Genomic DNA, 12752 nt, shown 5'->3' on the forward strand with positions numbered 1-12752 from the left:
AGCAATTTTATGGGTGGTGACACTACGATGGAAGGGTTTTTTAATGTTGTAGAAATTGTTAAAAACACTTAGCTTAAACTGGAACTGCCTGTTATTAAAGGCTGTTTTCCCCACGTCAGTTCCATAAGCTCTCCTAAAAACACCCTGGGTTCTCTCCTGCCTCGGTGGGAACTAGAGGGAATCGTCCCCTGCTGCCCTTGGCTCTAGGCTGATTTTTCTGGGGAGGGGACGTGGAATTGATTTGTTCGCTGTTCAGAATGGAGCCGGGCCAGTTCTTAGGGAACCAGAACTCCCAGCATCTTCCCAGCCCAACCCAGGCTGCTGCCCCGTCCCAGTTTCTGTTCCTCTGGGAGCCCTCCATGTTTGACTCTAGAGCAGGCTGGGAGCAGCAGCTGAGGCAGAGGACAGCCTGGGCCAGGCAGATAAGGAGTTTAGCAAGCAAAAAATGTAAAATGGCAGTGGAGTGTTACCTTGGACTTGACCGCATTTCTCCATTGGTCTGTCTGCCTTGGGGCAGGGACAATAACACGTCCTGCTGCATTCGTTATTTCAAGGGGCAGTTTAGGATTTTCATTTTCACACACAATGCACAAAGCAGGACTCAACCTTTGGCATAAACTAAACAAGCTGCTCACAGATTCTGACAGCCACAATGAGCGGTTGGGTGAGAGCTCAGACCTGCCCCTGTCCCAGAGGGAGAGTGTCATCTGTGTGGGGACTGGACCACTGACCTACCCGCTCCTAACTCCCAAACTTTCAGTAACTCTATTATCAGTACGTGTGAGTGTTATTTAAAACCATAAGGAAAACCACACTGGGCTAGACCAAAGGCCCATCTAGCTCTGAATCTTGTCTTCCGACAGTAGCCAATAGCAGGTGCCCCAACAACCAGTCAGCAAGGCACCACTGGCAGTTGAACCCAGAATCTTCTGTTTACGAAACTGATGTTTTAGCCAGCTAAGCCATGGTGCCTGTGGGTAGTGAAAACACAGTGTTTGCCCACACCTGACTCCCTGCCATCACCACCAAGGCCTGACAAGCTTTGCATGTATTTGGATTCTGCAAAGCAGAGGAGCAGGTGACGTTGTTCTTACAAGTTGTGTGTGAGTGAATCTTTGGCCAGGTCTGCACTACAAAGTTGTTTCAGCAGAATTATGTTGCTCAGGTGTGTGAAAAACACACAACGCTACCTCAGTCGGCAGCTTGTGGCAGGTGTACACACTGCAATGCCACGTCTGGTGACAAAACTGCCCTGTTTTGCTGACAAAATAAAACAACTTTGATGAGATGTCTAGAGCTTTTTGCAGCAAACTTGAAGTGACAGAGTAGACACTGCCGTTCATTATATCACCATAACTGGCCTTCTCCAGTATCCCACAATGGCTGCCATGAACTTGCCTACCCTGCATTCCTGCTACAGAGCCATGCGCCCTCCCCTTTCATTGCTCTGGGAAGTTCTGACAGCTGAGCCTGCTGCTCTGGCAGCCAGGAGCAAATCACTGCCGTGGAATGCTGCTCTCTCCCGCACTTCGAACACAGAGCAGGGTGGCGGGAACTTCGTTACAGTGTGGGGGGCCACTGGCATCCGAACTGCGACACGCCCAGGACACTCCTTTTCTCGAGGAGGCTCTTACTTTCTAAACAGGGACGGCTGTTTTCTAGTAAAATCAGGAAAAGGGAAGGAGAAAACTCGAAAGAAGTTCCTCCTGGCACTCACATACGTGAACCCGAATACTTTCTCAGTCCTCAAAGAGAGACCTTGAGAAAGAGACTTGCTGAAGCAAAGCCACAGGGGTCTCTGAGGTTTCCTTGGCCCCTTGCCCCTGTCCTGCCTGCCTGATGTCAGCATCTCTCTGTGAGGTCACCACCTCCTCATCACCTTTGACCAATAGTCTGAGGTCCTGCAAAAGGCCTTTGTGATGTCACTGCCACATCCCTCCCTTGCTGTGCTAATGTCCTGCCCCTGGCCAGGAACTTTGGAGGTTTGAGCTACTCCCTGTGGTCACCCCACTCAAGGAGCATTCATTCTAGGAAGCAAGCCGGCTAGACAGTAAAATATCAGACTCTGATCCCAATGCTACACTCCGTTTTTCAGAAATTAGTCGACTTTATGGCCAGAAGAGATCATTAGAGCATCTAATCTGACCCCCTGCATATCACAGGCCTCCTGTATGACACAATAGCTACTTTTGGGGCAAACACATTCCAGAAAGGCATCTAGTCTTCATTAAATGACATCAAGAAATGGTGAATCCACCACTTTCCTTGGTAGCTTGTTCCTGTGGTGAATCATCCTCACTGTTGAATTTTTGTGCCTTGTTTGTAATATGAATTTGTCTCTTTTCACCTTCCAGCCACTGTGTCTTGTTATGCCTTTCTCTGCTAGATTCAGGAGCCCTTTAATGCCCAGTATTTTCTCTCCATTAAGGCCCTTCAACACATCACTGAAGTCACCTTTCAGTCTTCTTTTGATAAGCTAAACAGGTCGAGCTCTTTCAGCAACTCACTAGAAGGCATTTTTCTCCAGCCCTCAGAACATTTGATGGCTCTTTGCTGCCCCAGCTCCAATTTCACAACATCTTTTTCAAATGAGGACACCAAAACTGGAGGCAGTATTCCAGTATCAGTCTCACTGATGTCGTGTCACCTCCTGTGACGTTATTGACATAATCTGTAACTGTATAGATCACCATTACGACCACTGTCATATATTTGCAGCCAATATTGTAGAAAGGTTGTCGTTTAAGGGGTCTGTGGAGAGGTTATGATTGGTTGATTAGAATTATGCTATCTCTAGATGTGTATCATTTTTTGTAGTAGACGTTATAAATATTGGCCCTATGCTGCTCATATTTCAAACTTGTGCTCTGCTTACAGGGAACACCCCAGACAAGTTGGTGTCAGTTCTGTCTAGCCTGCTTGATGGCCCACTAAGGACCATCAGCTATACAATCGACCCATTGAGAGAAGGCAGATATGCCTTGTGACTCAGCAAGGTATGCAGGGACCTGCCTATGGACAGAACTCTAAGGTTTTTCTATGTCACATGCTGGATAAAGTGTCCTTGGGACAAAGAAAGCAAAGACCACATGGCAAAAGACTATAAAATGCTGAGGCCTCGCCTCCACCTTGTTTTCAATCCTGCTTCATACCTCTGGAGGGACTTTTCTACAAACTGAAGCTCTCTGCAAAGGACTGAATGACCCATCCCAGCTGTGGAAATATTCCAGAGACTTGATTTCAACCTGCAGTTTATTCCATGACTGCTACAAGCCTAAACCAAGATCTTTGCCATTACTGGATGTGAAGGGTTAATATCCATGTGCAGTTTATATAACAACCTGGTCTATGGATTGTGCCAGCTCTTTTCCAGACCCAAAGTCCAGAGCATGGTCAAGGGATCAGAGGTCTAGCAAATTGTGATCAGCTAAGAGAAAGATGGGGTTAACAGAAAGCCATGCTTGCTAAGATAGGCCTGGTCAGCAAGTTGCCAGGTGTTGGAGCTGAAAACTAAAGAATTGTGTCTTATTTAGAGTTGCAGATTGAACAAAGAATCCCTGTTCCTATTGTGTTAGTCTCTTCTGTAGGGAGACATTCTTCCCACAAATCCAACCTTGAGTTTATGAGAAGTTGGCACATGTCAGTATAAGATATGGCATCCTTCCAGCTCCCTTCCGAGGAACCAACGCCTGCCTTAAGACACACAAAAAAGAATCTTTATTGCCATATACTTTCACTGTTTCTTTGCTTTAACCCCTAGGAATGTACCTGTTGGACAATCAAAGGAGTTGCTCCATTCCTATGGACCCCAAATCGGAATTCAACATAGATATTTTATACTAGTAACATTTTATCAAAGTATTCATTAAATGTTAACTTGCTTACTTGAGACCATGGTTGTAGACATTATGTAACATGTTTAACCATTGGCTAATATGCTTATCTTGACTTGCTGCAAAACCTAAGCTAGGGTGTGGAACTGCCTACCCCGTCATTTTCCCCCGCCCATGGAAAATCTATATATTCTGTTGTAATCAATTAATTGACAGTGCCTGTCATAAACAGATAGTTAAGGGTTAATGTCTCTTTTACCTGTAAAGGGTTAACAAGCTCAGTGAACCTGGCTGACACCTGACCAAAGAACCAATCGGGAGACAAGATACTTTCAAATCTGGGTGGAGGGAAGTCTTTTTTTTGTGCTGTTTTTCTTTGTTCTCTGTTCTCTCTTGGGATTAAAAGAAGCCAGTCATGTAACCAGATTTCTCCAATCTTACTGAAACAGACTCTCAGGTTCCAGATAGTAAGCAATAGATAGAAAGCGGATTCAATTTGTTTGTTTTCTTTATTTGCAAATGTGTATTTTGCTGGAAGGATTTTACCTCTGTTTGCTGTAACTTGTATTTTATGCTAGGGGGAGGGAGTCCCTCTAGTTTATATAGCTGAAGGCTCTGTAAACATTTTTCCATCTTGATTTTACAGAGATAATTTTTACTTTTTTCTTTCATTAATTAAAAGTTTTTCTTTTAAGAACCTGATTGATTTTTTTATTCTTTTGTGAGACCCCAGGGAACGGGGTCTAGACTCACCAGGGATTGGTGGGGGGAAAGGAGAAAAGGGGAGGGAAAGGTTAATTTCCCTCTGTGTTAGGTTCACTGTCTCTCTCTCAGGGAGAGTCTGAGAGGGGGAGAGAAGTGGGGGAAGGTGAATTTCCTCTCTGTTTTAAGATTCGAGGAGGTTGAATCACAGTGATCTCCCAGTGTAACCCAGGGAGGGGAAAATCTGGGAGGAAGAAAGGATAGGGGGGAATGGTTAATTTCCCTTCGTTTTGAGACCAGGGGGTTTGGGTCTTGGGTCCCCCAGGGAAGGTTTTGGGGGACAAAGAGTGTACCTAAACACTGTATTTTGGGTTGGTGGCAGCGTGATAAGATCTAAGCTAGGAATTAAGCTTAGAAGGTAACAGGCAGGTCCCCACTTTCTGGACGCTAAAGTTCAAGGTGGGAAACAGACCCTGACAGTGCCTCTGAACCTAATAAGCAAGGTGACATTCCACCAGCGCTGTGTGCAATAAACTCCTCTGCTTGACCTCTACACGGTGTGATTTATGTCCTTCAGAGAACAAAGAAAGAAGTGGAGGCCAGGTGAGTAGGTTGCCAGGGAAACAGTAGAAAGGACAGAAGAGGGACAAAAGGGCCTGGCTGAGTTGGGCTGTTGGAAGCAAGGAGTCTGCTGGTTTTGAGACTCAAGGGGAGAGCCCAGGCTCTGAGTTTTGGGTCTCATGAAGATGGACTTTGCTGAATCTTCCTACTTCCTATGCTAACAAAGAACTTTCCTAGGCTGTATTCCAGACCACTAATAAACCTTCTGTTTTACAATGCTGGCTGAGAGTCACTGGGGATTGTGGAAGTTGGGGGTGCATGACTCCTTTGGGGGGGTGTAAGGTTTTCCCAGGTGTCCTGCTAAGGTGACTCACTACAGGAAGCTCCTGGCATGGAACGGGTGCTGAAAGGTCCAAGGTCAGTCCCAGGTCGTGCTGAAGGCAAGGAGGTTTCCCCCAGTGACAGCGTCCCCTGGGCAGTGTCACACTGATGAGAACTCTGCCTGGGTTTGGCTCAGAGCTGTTCCAGAGCACTGAGCCTGTGTCAGCCCCCCAGCATGTGACCTGCAGGCGCCACTCTGGCTAAGCTCCCTGTCCCTGGGCTTTGGCATCACTAGCCCCTGCTTAGTGACTAGGGGTCAGTTTAGGGCAGTGATTCCCAAAATGCGGGGCATGCCTCCTAGGGGGGCACAGAGGAATGTTCATGGAGGCACCTCAGGGTTGAGCCAGCCCCCATGGAGGGCAGGGAGGGAGCACCACTCAGTCCCACTCTGTCCCAGCTCTTAGCCTACCCTACCCTCAGCCTGAGCCTGAGCCCCTGGCCCAGCCGCAACCCCTTTACCTGTGTCTGCACCCCTCTCCCCAGCAAGCCACAGTACCACTCCCAGCCCTGGTTCTCGACCGCGGCTTCCAAGGGGCCACAGCCATGGTTAAGAGGGCACAGTGTGAAAAGTTTGGGGACCACTGGTTTGGGATGATGTCCGCAATCACTTCTATGCAGTCCAATAAAAGCTATTCCTCACTCACCTACCCCTCCATCAGGAGGGACTAGGTATGTTCTGCTGCCCTTAACTCATACAGGAAGGATAATAACATTTCATTCCACTCAATCCTAAAGTGATTTGTAACCCAACACCTGCCAAAACTGGTCATTTTCGGGAAGCGGCCCCATCATGCTCCATACGTAGGCAGAGTAGGTGTGTCTAGGCAAACACAGTCTGTTCCTGAAGTCTTTCCCACAGCTTCTCACTAGATGTGAGGGGGGAGCATATTCAGTCCCTGCTTCTGCTTAGTACTTAAAAACTCCATATTGTCCCTATCACCGTCGGCCTTAGATTTCTCCTCCTGTCCTGTTTTTAACAGTTCAGATGAGGTGGCTGCGTGGTTAAGGTGATGGACTGCTAATCCATTATCCTGTGCACGCATGAGTTCAAATTTAATCCTCATCAGATGCATTTAGTTTTCGCCTCTTCTTTATAGACAACCATCTCCCCCTTTGGTACAATAACAGACCCAACAATGTTGCTTCTTGCAAACAAAAACCTTCTCAGAAACTCAGACCGCTCCCCTTGCTTTAAATTAAATGTCTAAATCCCAGATATCTAAAAAAATTTTCTCTAGTCCTGTATTTCTTAGTCTTTATCTCAAAAGGTAACATCCTCATAATCTACCCCAAACACCCTGGGACTTGCCCAAATAATTAAAAGACCCCCATCCTGAGCAAAGCCACAACCGTGGACCAGAGCTAGTGTCTAGGCCAAACTGTTCTGAAGGAGGAAACTCAAACATTTTCTACCTGCTTCCCTTGGCAAGGTCTGACTGAGAAGACAAAGTTCCCCAGACTGAAAATTTTCTGCTGAAAAACCAATACTAGTCTGTTTGGGGACTTTTATTTGAATGTATTATTATTATTCTCTTCTGATTTATCTCAGTTCAGTGTTTGTCCTCCAGATGTGTTTGCAGGTATTGAGTTGTGGGGAGAAAGGAGGCCAATTCATAATGTCTCTACCCCCCTTTCATAGTTTCTTCCAACTTGCTAGGAGATACCTTTGCTACGATGTGAATCAAGCACTGTCCATTGTTGCTGGGCTATCTCGGAGAAGTCTGCATTGTACAAGGTTCCTGGGATAGTCCTTGGGAGTGTGGATACCTTCAATGGGCCAGCAGCAAGTCTGGCTCCTCCATTGTCACACCTGAAAGGCTGGTGGGGGGCATTTCCCGACCTCATAACATATTTCAGTAAGGCACACAGAGCAAAACTTTATAACTTCCCAACCAATGCGAGCACACACAATCCAACATGATATTAATGTTCAACAGATCAAGACTTTTGAAATGATAGCTCACCAGGCAGACTTCGTACAAACCATGTTATCATTATATGAGAGTGGTGAATATGGGGATTGCAGGGTGCTGCTTTAAGCACAGCATGCCACACCTGGGCTTCCACTGCAATGGCGACGTACCCTTAGAGTCCATCCCTCCTGGGATAAATGTGGCAGCATGGCTGGTCTTGGTCATCTGACTTGGGCTCATGGAGCTAAAGCTGAAAGGCTAAAAACTGTGGTGCAGATATTTGTGTTCACACTGAGGCCTGGGTTCAGAAACCCTCACCCCTCTGGGGGGTCTCAGAGATTGGGTTCAAGTCCATATGTCTGCACCGTAATTTTATAGTCTGGCACAGCCCAAGTCCCATAACCCTGAGTCAGCTGATCAGGGCTTTGAGACAGGTGCCCTGGGTGTTTTAATCACAGTATAGATATAACGTTAGGCTACGTCTCCAGTGCAATGAAACACCCAACGTTGGTCTATGTCACATAAATCAGGATCATGCAGCTAGGTCTGGAGTAAAGTTGCAGTGCACATGTCTGGGCTCAGACTCAGTACCCTGCTCTACGAGCCCAGAAGGTTGGCAAGGGAGTTTAGCAAGTGGAAATGGTAAAACCGCAGTCAAGTATTACCCTGGACTCAATGGCATTTCTCCATTGATCTTTCTGCTTTGGGGCAGGGACAATAGCAAATCCTGCTGCATTTGTTATTTCAAAGGGTGGTTTAGGATTTTCATTCTCAGACACTGGACACAAAGTAGGTCTCAACTCTGGGTGTAAACTAAATGAGCCGCTCACAGATTTTGGGAGCCACAATGGGCATTTGGTGTGAGAGCTCAGACCTGCCCCTGCCCCAGAGGGAGGGGGTCATCCTTGAGGGGACTGGACCACTGACCTATCAGCTCTTAATACCTAAACTTTCAGGAACTCTATTATCAGTGCCTGTGAGTGTAATTTAAACCATAAGAAAAACCATACTGGGTTAGACCAAAGGTCCATCTAGCTCTGAATCTTGTCTTCTGGCAGTAGCCAATGCCAGGTGCCCCAAAAGCCACTCCCCAAGGCACCACTGGGAGTCGAACCCAGGATTGCCTGGTTTATGAAACAAGAGCTTTAGCCAGCTAAGGAACGCAAATGTGAATTTTGTCTGAATGGGCCACTGACAAAAGCATCCCAGACAGAAAAGCAACTAGGTTAAAAAGAAACGTAGGCAGCTGTTGCAGTAGTTCAGTTGGGTGAATGCTAAGCTAAAGGTCTGTGGTTCAATCCCAAGCTCTGGCAGGCTCTTCTTTTCTCCCTTTGTGCAGGGCTGGTCTGTTTTCTGACAGTGCAGCAGTTCCTTTAACTGCCACAAACCCCTCATTTCAGGCTATGCAGCAGGAAAAGACAGCATGGGCTTCTGCACCGAGCTGGCCCACCTGCCCTTTCATTCTTCTCTTGTTCTTCGTCAGCAAGGGGAAGAAAAAGAAGCTTTCCTTCAAGCAAGGTTCAGAAGGGTGACGTCAGGATGACTTCCTGAGCACCAGCTCCAGTCCTCTGCTCTGCCAGCTGAGCTATTGGAGGGCTGCCATCCACTCGCTCTACGTTTCCCCATCAGTGTGTGCCAGGGCGAGCACAAGCTAAGCAGACAGAGTTTTTGTAGTGTAGTGGTTATCACATTTGCCCAATACACAAAAGGTCCCTGGTTCAAAGCCAGGCAGAAACATGCTGGTCCTCCTTTTCTCAGATCCCTTTGCTGTCCAGGAAGGCACTCCTCCTTCTGCTATTGGCCTGTCCCTGAGATAACTCCAACCCCTGCATGACAGAGGATGCTGACGTCAGTGGAGAAAACACCCTGGCGTCATTCTGGAGAACCTAGAGCAGTGCGGTGTGTCACCTTTTGGAGGCTTGTGGCTTGGCCTCCTCTCCCCTTGGAGGTTGGCCTATAGATTGATGGCTTTAGAGGTGGGGGCTGGGCTGGCTGTGAGCAACTGGGATCCAGGAAACCCCCATCTGCTCTTCTGAGGGCCGAACCCATGGAGGATGTGGTTGGCTTCTGGGAGATAGACCCCTTTGCCTGCCTCTTGGCATCCCAGAGATGGCTACTTGCAGGTCAGGAGAAGTGGAGTTCTGTGGGGAAGGAAAAGAAGCAATGGTGAGGCTGAGTGGGCTCCTTTCTGGCCGAGATGGTGGGCTGTGGAGAGTCTGGGAGTTGCCTGTGAGCCATAAGTGGACTTGGTGCAGTAAAAACCGCTGCTCCATTCTGGCCGACCTTGGGGTGCCATTGACGACTTGAGAGTGGGGGCGGGGGGCTGGCTGTGAGCAAATGGGATCCAAGAAGCCCCAGCCTGCCTCACCAGGGTCCGAGTCTTCTTCTTCTCCTCTGCAATGGGAAGCCCAGCCTTAAGCCTGCCCAGCATGTGCTGCAGCTCAAGAATTAAGCCTTTCCTGTGGGGCCTGTGCTGGAGCTGAACCTGGAACCCTGTGGGGTACTGCTAGGGGAAATCACAAGCTGCAAATAATTCTGGCCACAAGATCAAGCCGTTGGGTTGAATGGGGCAAGCTGGAGGCCTGGAGACTTAGTCCACGGGGCTAGCAGGTCAAGCCATTTTCCCGCATGTGGGGGAGGCAGCCTCTGTGGTTCGCTCTTCCTGCGATATAATTCAGGGGTGCAAGGCTGCAGAGATGGGGGGGAATTGGCAGGGAGGCTCTCTATCGTTAGTTTTATGAGTGGCTGGGAGAAGCATTCATGTAACTCCAGTTGGATGTGCCCCAACCTGTGGATGTCTATGTAAGTGACAATATGTGCCAGAGATTCGCAGCCTGTCACAGCATCACAGTGTGAGATGGAATCCAGGTGGTGGGATACAGGGCTCAGGGGTCCCTGTGTTCAGGTTTCATCCTGTAGATCCTATCACAGACTTTCAACAACCACAGCAGATGTTCACTGAGACAGAGAGAGAGATGCCAAATAATCTCCAGGGCCTGCAGACATCAAACGATGAGGAATTCTGCACACAGAGAGGACCATGCTAATGGAAAATGCCTTTGGAAAAGCCCCTTCTGTAACCACCTGTGGTCCTACAGTGTTCAGTGCTCTGCATTGTGGCCTCAAGAGCCATGGATGCAAGTTGAGTTACGATGACCTTTTCCCTGTCCCCAGTTTTCTTAGGTGCCTCCTTCTGACACTTGTCAGAAAAAAACAAGCAGTTTCTTTTGGAAGCATCTGCACTGCAAGGCAAAGGCAGTCTTCTCTGCTTCCTCAAAAGATTGACCAAAAGGTTGGAAGAGCAGACACATTTGGCAAGGCACCACTGGCTGCTACATCTCTAACCTCCACTTTACCTGGCAGGTGCCTTGGCCAGCTTAGCCACTGTGCTGCTCTCTGGGACTTTTCTCTCAGCTGCTCCATTTCTCATCAGTGACAATCAAAAGGAAGGTGACATGGCCTGTGTGTGGACATCCCCAGCGAACCCCAAGGATGTGTGGCACAGGCTCTCATGTTGCAGCAATTGCAGTTGAAGCAACCGCCACGCTAATGCCAGTCACAGTAGCCTTTTCATCAACTCCTGGCTTGTGATTTGATTCTTTCCAATGCTTCTCTCAAAGAAGCCTTTTCCTTAGCAAGCAGTTACTTGGATACCAAGGGAGGTCTCTTCTGTTTCCTAGAAAGACACAGGAAAATGTGAGCAGAGGAGACAAAAGCCATACAACAAGGCACCACTGGGAGTTGAACCCAGGATCTCCTGTTTACTAGACAGGTGCTTTAGCCAGCTAAGCCATGGTGCCTGCCTCAAGAAAGTGTTTACAACTGTTCCATTTGATGGTCCAGGACAACACCTGCAAATTCCAAAGTACAGACCTTCCCCATTTCCCTCAAGACTTGTAGACTTTGAGGTGTCTGGCTCTCTGTGCACAGAAAGCCACAGCTGAGTTGACAGAGGGCTTCTAACATGTGCTTCTCCCACCAGCCACTGTGATCATATACTGGTTAGTGATCTGTGTTTCAGTCACAGCAACCTCGGCTCAGTTCTGAGTCATGGTAACTTTTCCTTCAGCTCTAGACTTCTCATTTGCCACTTTCCAAGTGTGGTGGGGTGACTGCCCCAAACAATCAGGAAAAAAATTAAGGCAGCCTTGCAGAGGTGGCACAGAACCCAGCCAGTCAAGAAAGGGCTTATTGGGAGAGCCAATCAGGAGAAGGCTTGCTGGAGTAGCCCATATATAAAAGGCTGCTCAGCACAGCAAGAGTCAGTCACTCCTTGGAGTTTGAGGAGGGAGGATTGGCTCCCCTGAAGGACAAGGACAAGGACGGGTGCCATGATCAGAGTAGTGCTGGGTGGGTAAGGACCATGAGTGACCTCCTGGCTGATTACTGCCAGTCTGAGGCCCTTATACAAAGGTGGAGGAAGGTGCTAGGTCTGTGGGGAAGTGGTCCAGGGAAACAGATGGTAGGGGTTGGAGGTGCGCCTCAGTTACCACTGACACAGGTGGCTACACCCTGGACTGCAGCTGGCCACTGAGGCAAGTGTCTGGGTAGAGGACAGCTTCCCCCTGGAAGGGGGAGAGAACTGAGTGGGGCACAGCCAGAGGGCTCTGTCCATAAGAGGACATTGAAGTCCTGAGAGCGACATGGGTCCTAATGATAGACCAGATGGCAGCCAGATGCCACTGGATGAAGGTGCACTGGTGGACCAGACCTAATTGCCAGGATGGCCAACAGTAAGGCACTGCAGTGGTGAAACATGCCCCATGGCACCAAGGCTCAGCTGCAAGGAAGGCTCTCTCTGTCTTGAACCACCACTTAGAAGGATTCTGATGACAAGTTTTTTCTTCTTATGAAGAGATACGAAAAAGGAGCCAACAGACACATTAGGTTCAGCAAGGAAGAACTGTCAGGCCAAGCCAAGATTTCCTGGTTACTAGGAAGGCTTTTCAGCCACCTCTTCCCAAAGACCACTATCCAGAGGCCTTTTAACAGTCACTGCAGATGTTCACCACAAAAGAGACAAAGAGATGCCAAAATAGAGTTCTCCACTGCCTGCAGCCATCAAGCTACCAGGAGTTCTGTGCACAGAGAGGCCCCTGCTGGTGGAAAAAGACTTTGGTAGAGACTCTTCTGACTTCAGCCGTGGTCATATAGCGTTTAGCATTCTGTGTTGTGGCTTCAGCATCCACAGATGCAAGTTCAGTTAGGAGATGTTTTTCTTGTCTCCACATTTGCCTAGTGGCTCCTTTCAACACTTGTCACCAAAAAGACCTGTTTCTTTTGTAAGCAATGTACAGCTAGGCAAAGGCAGTCTTCTCCATTTCCTCAAAAGATCACCAAGCTGTCGGGAGAGGAGGCAAAG

General features: G+C 48.2%; 2 long non-coding RNA genes and 2 other non-coding genes across 4 annotated transcripts in view; 2 read left to right on the plus strand and 2 right to left on the minus strand.

Annotated features, from left to right (window-relative positions):
• The window catches only part of LOC127041589 (uncharacterized), a 244742-nt gene that overhangs the window by 169446 nt on the left and 62544 nt on the right, over positions 1–12752 (plus strand). The gene's annotated exons all lie outside the window — the stretch shown is intronic.
• The window catches only part of LOC127041588 (uncharacterized), a 271683-nt gene that overhangs the window by 117000 nt on the left and 141931 nt on the right, over positions 1–12752 (minus strand). The gene's annotated exons all lie outside the window — the stretch shown is intronic.
• Positions 9055–9127, plus strand: TRNAI-AAU (transfer RNA isoleucine (anticodon AAU)). Its single transcript has one exon. It is a non-coding gene; the product is annotated as a tRNA-Ile (tRNA).
• Positions 11117–11190, minus strand: TRNAT-AGU (transfer RNA threonine (anticodon AGU)). Its single transcript has one exon. It is a non-coding gene; the product is annotated as a tRNA-Thr (tRNA).

Source organism: Gopherus flavomarginatus (genome assembly GCF_025201925.1).
Source record: "Gopherus flavomarginatus isolate rGopFla2 chromosome 13 unlocalized genomic scaffold, rGopFla2.mat.asm SUPER_13_unloc_3, whole genome shotgun sequence".
NCBI classification, from domain to species: Eukaryota; Metazoa; Chordata; order Testudines; family Testudinidae; genus Gopherus; species Gopherus flavomarginatus.